Genomic DNA, 8,716 nt, shown 5'->3' on the forward strand with positions numbered 1-8,716 from the left:
GTGACAAAGTGGTATCAGAGCAGGTTGTCCTAGGGGTTGTCTGCAAAGTCGTGTCCGGTAGAGTCCTGTTTATGGTGTGAAGCGCGCCACATTTATAAACAGGAGGCTGCGGGGCATCTAGGGATTGTTGACCTTCTTTCTATCATAGATCGTGCGATAGAGCCAAGTCATAGGGAAATGAAATTCCATATATAAGCCTTACATACGACGGAAGGAGGTAAGTGATGATATGGAATGTCACAGGGGTAAGTATGGATATATTTGTTCTGTTACCTAAAACTAGAAGCTCTGGATGGCTGGAATGTGATATATAGTCGTATGCTCTGTAAGGCCTTGTTGGTATTTTCTGCGTACAAATTTGAATGGTAAGAATTTGTAGAGGTGACCCGGTCAGAATTTTTCAAAATCAGGTTAATTGATCTGAAACACCTAATAGGAAGAGCATGGAAAGGAAATATCATAACAGGACAATAAGTGGGATGAGTTGTTTCAGAAGGGTTATGGATTCGGCATGGTTTGAAGAACAATTGTGAGAAAGACGATTAACAGTCCGAAGGATTAAAATGGATAAAATTCGAGGCTTAACAGGAGCAAGATCTGTTGGAGGATTCAGAGAAAGTCCACAACCAGTTTTGCTGTAGATTATTATGTAAGGATGGTGAGTGGAAATCCGAATAGACTGATAACCAAGTGTTTGGCTCAAAAGTAACGGCGATGAAGGTATATTCGCTACCATCAGGAATCTAGGAATCTAGGACGAAAGGTAGTTATATACGCGCTGTACTAACTCCATGTAGCTCATTAGTCAGACCCTCTAATCCTCTACATCCTCATCACAATATCACCTATCCTGTCACCCCAAATGATGTGCAATATTACTTTATCGCTACAGAATCCTAATTTGTTTCCAAGATCAGTTATACCAATATCCTCACTATGATCTCTTACATGCATAGATACGTAATGTTTCCGCATCATTTATTATCCTTCGTAGTACAGTTACACTTATGGCAAACTTTTAATCTAAATTTAAACTAATTTGATAGCACACCACATTTTTGAGCTCCTAACAAAAAAGTTTCTTTAGTTTCCTTCCTTCATGTCTTGCGATGTGACTTGTGATGATAGGGCTATGGCAATTTCACACCTTTCCACATCTTTCTTCCCACATAATTTCACTTATCTTTGATCCCTTATGTCGGTGATCACTTAATTAGCTGTTATCCCCCATTGGCTTGCCAGTGTTGCCTTTGTACCATTTTAATTGGGCATAACCTCACGTTGATGATTCATATTATGCCACAACATAGGTCCTCATATTCAGTATAATTCTCATAACCGGCGGTACTCCTCACTCCCCATTCCTAGGAACATCATTCTTCCTCTCTTTGGGGATTGCTAGGCTTCCAACCACTGTTTCTTTACTACAACTTTCACTCCTTTTCGTACCAAAATTTCCTTTTGTTGTAACCCAAGGTATTCTTTAGGTTCGTTATCCTTTCCATTATTCTCAGTGAGCTTAGCTTGGAGACTTCCTTTAGGATATGCTGCTGCATACTTAGGTTCGACGCAAATTTCCCCGATACGAGGGATTCAAACCACGGTCTAGAAATGTCGTAGCTCATGTCAGCGTGAAGCGTTCTCTTGAGCTGTTTTTCATACTTTCTTCCTATGCCTGCCTCGTGGCATACTTATCTTCAATCCATTTCTACTTTCTCCTGATACCTTCTAGATATGCCAATACGCCTCGAGCTTTGGCCAAAAACTAATACATTTCTTCTTCTGGAGCTTCAGAACGTCATAATTCCTTTCAAGTCCAAACTTTTTCTCCCCCCCCCCTTTAAAGGAGGTCCTTATATGCCAACAGCCTTCGAGTATCTATCATCTTCGATAATTATCTACCGGCCTTACAATCTTCTTAAGGCCGGAGTTCCTTCATCATATGGTTTGACTTATCTATCTTCTTGCTAGTTACGGTCTTGTATTCAATTGGAATACTTATAAAAGTCAGATCCAATTCTGATGCCTTTTATATTGTCTTTTCGCACCTTTGTCTTATATGACTACTAATTTTTTTGAACTTCGAGTTAATGAGGACTTCGGGATTCATTACTGTCACGACTCGACTAGGGGGCCACTACGGGTACCCGGAGCTGACTACCGAGCACCATTCATTTCGCTAGTTATCATACTCATCCTGGACACATATAATCTCGAAGGAAACACAGGCATATATATATATATATATAAGCCCTCACGGCTGCAAAAATTATATACAAAATATAATGTAGTCATCATGGGACATCTACTACCCACACATACGTATCTACGAGCCTCTACTATTATACTGAGACATAAGGACGGGACAGGACCCCATCATGCCCAAATATATACACAAAATAATGCATAAAAAAGGGCACCTGCGGCATAGTGGAGTGCTCCTGTAAATCCGCTGAGTAGCTCCTAGGAATTCGGGCCACCTCCCTGTCTACCTGTTGACATGAACACAGTGTCCAAAAAGAAAAAGACATCAGTACAAACATTGTACTGAGTATGTAAGGCATATACAACAATAACATATCGAGTAAATAAGGAGACATCAAGTGAGGAAACAACCTGCTCGACCATACAGATACGGTGTGATCATCATTAGCCCGCGTCCAGGCCTCCCGCGTCCGCGGTAACATCTCATGCCGCCCACTAGTGGTCTCTGCCCATGCCCTCTAGACATGGTGTATATGCCGCCTGCCTTAGAGGTGTCTGCCTGGCCATATAGGCACGGTGTAATCTCATCATCATATACGTATCATAAAGCATGTATAAAAACTTAAGGATAAACTATAACTCTATCGGGGTGACGTAAGGTCGAGAACACCCGATTCCATTATGGAATAGTCATACTCGTCATGCCTCACCTTGAAGGAACTACCATTATTAGGTGAGTGTAACAACAATGAATAACGTCAAGGAACCATTAGCTTTAGAATCTTTAGACGTAGACTCATCATCATCATTATCATATTCATAACATATCTTTTCTCTTTATCTCAAGAGGAGCTCTTTATAAACATACACTCATACTTTTCGGAATGTAAGGAGGTCATGGAAAGATAAAGGGAATCATGTCATAGGAATCATGCCTTAGAAAAGAGGGAACTAGCCTCACATACCTTGATGTCGCTCTAACTTTATCAATTAAGCACTTTCCTCCAATGTTCACGATTCTACATTCAAGAGAATTCATACTAAGATTAGATAATTGGAACTGTATTTAAGCTTAAGATAAAGCTAACGAAAATTGAGCAGTATTTCCTTTGTTTCTATAACTTTCCCCATATAATATAACAACTCCCAAACATCAACAACACACCCACAATATCATAATCAATAAACTTCGTTAAGTTAGTCATTATTGAATTCTCAGAATCTCGTCTCAAAGTCATCCATAACTATGGTTATCACCCAACGTCGGATTCATATCCATATAAGGTTTCTTCCACATTCTTAACACCATTCATAACAAGATTATATTTATAATATCTCAAGAATTATGACTCGTGTCAAACTACTATTCAAGAATATCACAAGTTCCATATTTGAACTTCATAGTCTACCTCCTTCCATAATCCAAGTCTTTTACCCCTTTAATATTCTAAATAACATGAAATAATCATAAAAATTTCCTTTGATTATGTAGGAATGGGATTTTGATGAAGGTACATTACATGGATAAAACCCTAGCTCCACTTCTAAAGAATTTCTTGACTTCCAGCAACCCTAGAGAACTCCTTTGCACTTGATTTCCTTGGATTAATGATATTGATCTTTGATTTCCCTTGAGTTCTTCTAAATGGAGTGAGTGGAATATTCTAGAGACTTAGAGAGAAGTGGAGAAGTGAGAAGAATGAAAAATTAGAAGTGGAAACATGTATTGGTACTTGGAAATTATTCAGCCCGTCGGGACTTATATGGACCCTTATACGGTCCGTATAACATTATACGGTCCGTATAAGTGTCCGTATTTCATCATCAGGGAAAACATCTTTTCTGTTGAGTTATACGGACCCTTATATGGACCGTATAAAGCTATACGGACCGTATAAGTGGTCGAATAACTCCACTTCCCTGAAATCATTTTCGTCGTTTTGTTTGATCTCCAATCCTTATGGAACCTTCTTAGCACTTGTTTAACACATCACTAACAACCTAAGGAGCATTATAACATTTCCTCAGGACATTATTAAATCAACATTAGTTTGGTACTTGAAAACCCCTTACAAAACAATATTTATACCTGACATTCTTCAACGAACTTTCTTCTCTTGCCTCAAACATCTTTGGAATCTTAAATAGAACCAAGTACTACTTCTTACTTGCAGAAACATCATATACTTCTTATCCCGTGTTATTCTATTTACTGGGCAACAACATGAAATTTTTCGGAGTGTAACAATTACGTCCTTTACGATGTGTTCGAGTATGCTCTACTCTTTTACCCTTCGTCTTTCTTCCCGTCTTTGCTTATAGCATCTCTGAAGTTTCTTTTTCTCACATTGAGTTCTCTGTTTCACTTTACGTCTATACCACACTATTAAGAGTCAATATTTCGTTTCCACTACTAATCCTTTCATTCGCTTGGCCCACTTACCTGTAACCGTCCTTAACTACTTGCTTGCATTACGGCGGCGCATTTTATTTCTCCCAATGTTCTGCTACTTCTTATCCTTCTCACGAAATCCTCACAATTTACATTCTTTTCCTTCTTCGTTTATCGAGCTTTTATTTTTCTTTTTGACGCTACGGCCGGTTTGTCTTCCATACATGTTCCCTATGTATTATTCCATTTTCCCTATGATCGAATCTCTACACTCTTTACAGAGGTTCTTATTCCATGTCATTGGTCTCCTAGTTATCCTTGTCAACTCATCATCCTTTTTCTTATCCTCGATGATCGTTTGGTTTTTCCTCAGCCAAACCGTTAGAGTATTCTTCTTGCTTTTGGTCGTTAAGGATTTCGAACTACTCTACCCCTAATGATCTCCTCCACTTACCGTGGTTTTGCATTGATCCTGGGGCGCATAGAATATCCTTCCCAAATTGTAAATCCATTCTATTTCTGAATCATCTTTTAGGATGGCTTTTCAATGTCCAAGGTAATTGTGTCAGCATAACCATGCATTTATCTCTTCGATTTCCTCTCAAGGGCTGGGAACCCCTTCACATTGTTGTAGGACCCACTTAATCTTCCTCACTTTACCTTCCTATTCACACTTACTTCCCTATAATCCTACTTATCAAAACCTGTTTTTCTAATTCTGTGCACTCGTCTTTTGTTCCGCGCTACACACTCCGTTCCTTTCAAATTCCTACGTTCAAATTTTGTCCAAATAGTCCTTTGTTTTCTCCATCATCCTAAGCTCTCTTGGAAGCTTTACTCGCCCTCGTTGCTTACACTTCTCCCTTTTCTCAGGGTATATTTGCCAAGCCGGTCTGCCTTATCTCTCACGATCATCTGGAGTCACCAACCGTGAGTTTTACACGCTTCTAATTTCCCTCAAGCTATTCTAGTCCCTCATCCTTCTCTTATGTCTAAATTTGTAGGACTCTTAGTACGCTTCCCAAGGGGTCACCGATCCCGATATTACTCTCACCCCAGCAAGCTTACCTTTGGAGTCCAGATGGGATCTGGTGCGTAGGTGCTAGTACGATCTCATTCACCCTGCTGCGTGACCTTCATCATATGGTCTAAAACATATGGTCTTAAACCAGTAGAAATCCTAATAGGTCGTAATAAAATTCTGTGATGCCTCTTCTTTTTGGTTAAAAGAACCCCCTTCTCTTTCGGCTAAATTAATGCTATTTTAGCCTTTAGGACTCCCAACAACAATCCATCAATCTGCATACATAACTATTTTCCATTCTTAATTTCAAAATTCCCAATGGTGATGAAAACATCTAAAGCATAGCTACTCATAAATACTTTTGTTACGGGTCCCCTCTAGAATTCTCGCTCGTCGCTATTAAGCAATAACCGACAGTAGTCGCGCACATATAGAAAATTTCAATAAAACTCATGTACTAGTAATCGACCTGTCCTGAGCTCGGTCAGGAGGGCTATAAAGTGAAGTGTTCTCTCCATTATCCTCCCACCACTGGCTAGTCTGGCCATCCTCATCTCTCTCATCTGAATCCGAGGAATACGGATACTCGGGCAACTCCTGATTCACTGACGGCCAAGATAAAGGGCTGGAATAATCAGTAAAACTCTCAGGCATAGCTAACCTGACATAGTGCTCTTCCATAGGAGCAGCTAGGGGAGTCAGCTCTGGTGCTGGTACGACCTCAGGATCTCCTCCTTCGGTGTCCCATACGAACTTTCGGACTGGTCCATGTCATAGCTGCCCTCCAGTGGATCCTCCTCTCTAGAGGTCAGAAATTCTGGCAGAATCGCCGCAGGGTCGTCAGAGGGATCAGTCTTAATGGAATAGCTAAGGCTCCTTCTTCTCGGTCCTGGATCCTGTGGTCCTGAATCTACTCTAGGGGTCTTCTTAGCACCCCCACTGTCCGAGGTTGATCTCTTCATCTTTATCAATCGATGCTTACCTACAGGCAAAGAGAGTCAGAAATAATCTTTCCTAGACTCTGCTCTATCGCATGATCTAAGATAGAAAAAAAGGCCAGTGATTCCTAAATGCCCTGCAGCCTCCTATTTATAAGTGTGGTCAGCTTCACACCCATAAACAGGACTCTACCAGACACGGTCTGTAGACAATCCTTAGGACGAACTGCTCTGATACCACTTTTGCCATGACCCAAATTGATGAGTCGTGACGAGTGCCTAACCCCTACTGGCTGAGCACTCTTATGCTTGCATCTATTCCTCACTGATTATCCTGGGCCCATACACAATCTATAACTACGCTATACTGTCTCCTGAACAATCAACACCATCTCGAGAACTCACGACCAACGTATACATATTAACATAATTATTGAGAGTAATAGCGCAAGTCGATTAGGCCGCTACATACACTGCACAACAAAACAAGCGCCGACGAGGCTGTATACATCACGGCTACATATCACTGTCTACAGACCTTTATGGAAATAGACAGTAGAAAAGACAGGACAAGGCCCTGCCATACCCAAATATGTACATAGCAAAATAGCGTAACAAAAAGGGTCGAAGCTCCGGTCCAAATGGTGTTCACTGGCGGAGGCTGAGGAGAGGTCCTATAGGTCTGGCTCACTCGGCTAGCTACTTGAACCTGCGGGAGTGAACGCAGCATCCACAAGAAAGGACGTCAATACGAGTAATGTACTGAGTATGTAAGGCATGAATAATAACATAGTAAAGGATACAGAGCATGAGTAATAACTGATGGAAATATAGAGCATTTCATGTGATGAAAGAGTAACATGTACATCTGAGTGCCTCCTGAGGTGGAATCATGCTTGATCAATTTTACCTTTTAAAACATATCATACATACACACATAACTATCTTAATGAAATAACATCATTAGCCCGCGTCCGAGCCTCCCGCGTCAGGGGTAATCATCTCATGCAGCCCACTAGTGTTGCTGCCCGTGCCGTATGGACACGGTGTTATTATCATTATCCATTAGCCGCCCACTACGCCCACCATAGTGGTGTTGCCCGGTCATATAGGCGCGACGTAATTATCCCGCCCACTACGCTCACCGTAGTGGTGCTGCCCGGCTTAATAGGCGTGGTGTAATATTCATCACATAAGCATGTATAACTGCCCAAACAAAAGCTATGACGCTATCGGAGTGACGTAAGGTCGGTAACCTTTGATTGTGTTGTGGAATAATCATGGCCGTTATATCTCACCTTGAAGGAACTAGCATTATGAGGTGAGACTATTAATGAAGAATAACATCAAGGGAATACATACAATAAGATCACAATTCTCATAAAGTGTCAATTTATACACTTTGGAACCTTTAGAAAAACAGTCATTAACAATGAATAAAATTGAGGATCAAGAAATAGTTCAACATTCTCATATTCATATTCACATTGAAACCATAAGCTTGGAACCTTTAAATATGAGGTCATCATCGTCATCATAATCATCATAGAAAACATATCTTCTTTGGTACAATAAGAATCTTAATAAGAATCATGAACGTCTAACTTTCGGAGGTAAGAAGAGGATGAAAATATATGTGGAGTCACAGGTAGGAATCATGCCTTTGAAAGAAAGGGACGAGCCTTAACATACTTGAAATTTCGCATAGCGGCTTTTCCTCCTATTCCCGGTCTCGCAATATACCTATAAGACCATTCATACTATGGTTAGCCTCACTTTTATATACTTATCCTAAGCCTTCAAATTTAATCTCCTTAAAGTCTGCCAAAATTCGGGCAGCATCTCCCCTATTTATATACCTAGCCCGAAATTATTATTCAGCCACCAACAACAAAAACAACAACCACAATGATAATAACATCATTATCAACACCAAAATATTCCATAGAACATCCCACACGGTGTTTTCCAATTTCCATAACTAACCAACTCGCTATACAATTGTTTAACGACTTTACCTCCATAAATAAATCGAAATTAACATTAATGATAAGAGATTCATACCTTACTCCCAATATTATTGCTATATCTTCACTTTACTTCTTGTACTTAAGCCAAAGCGCGCCCCTGTACGATTTTATAATCGCAACTATACGC

This window comes from Lycium barbarum, chromosome 11 (assembly GCF_019175385.1).
Source record: "Lycium barbarum isolate Lr01 chromosome 11, ASM1917538v2, whole genome shotgun sequence".
Taxonomy (NCBI): Eukaryota; Viridiplantae; Streptophyta; class Magnoliopsida; order Solanales; family Solanaceae; genus Lycium; species Lycium barbarum.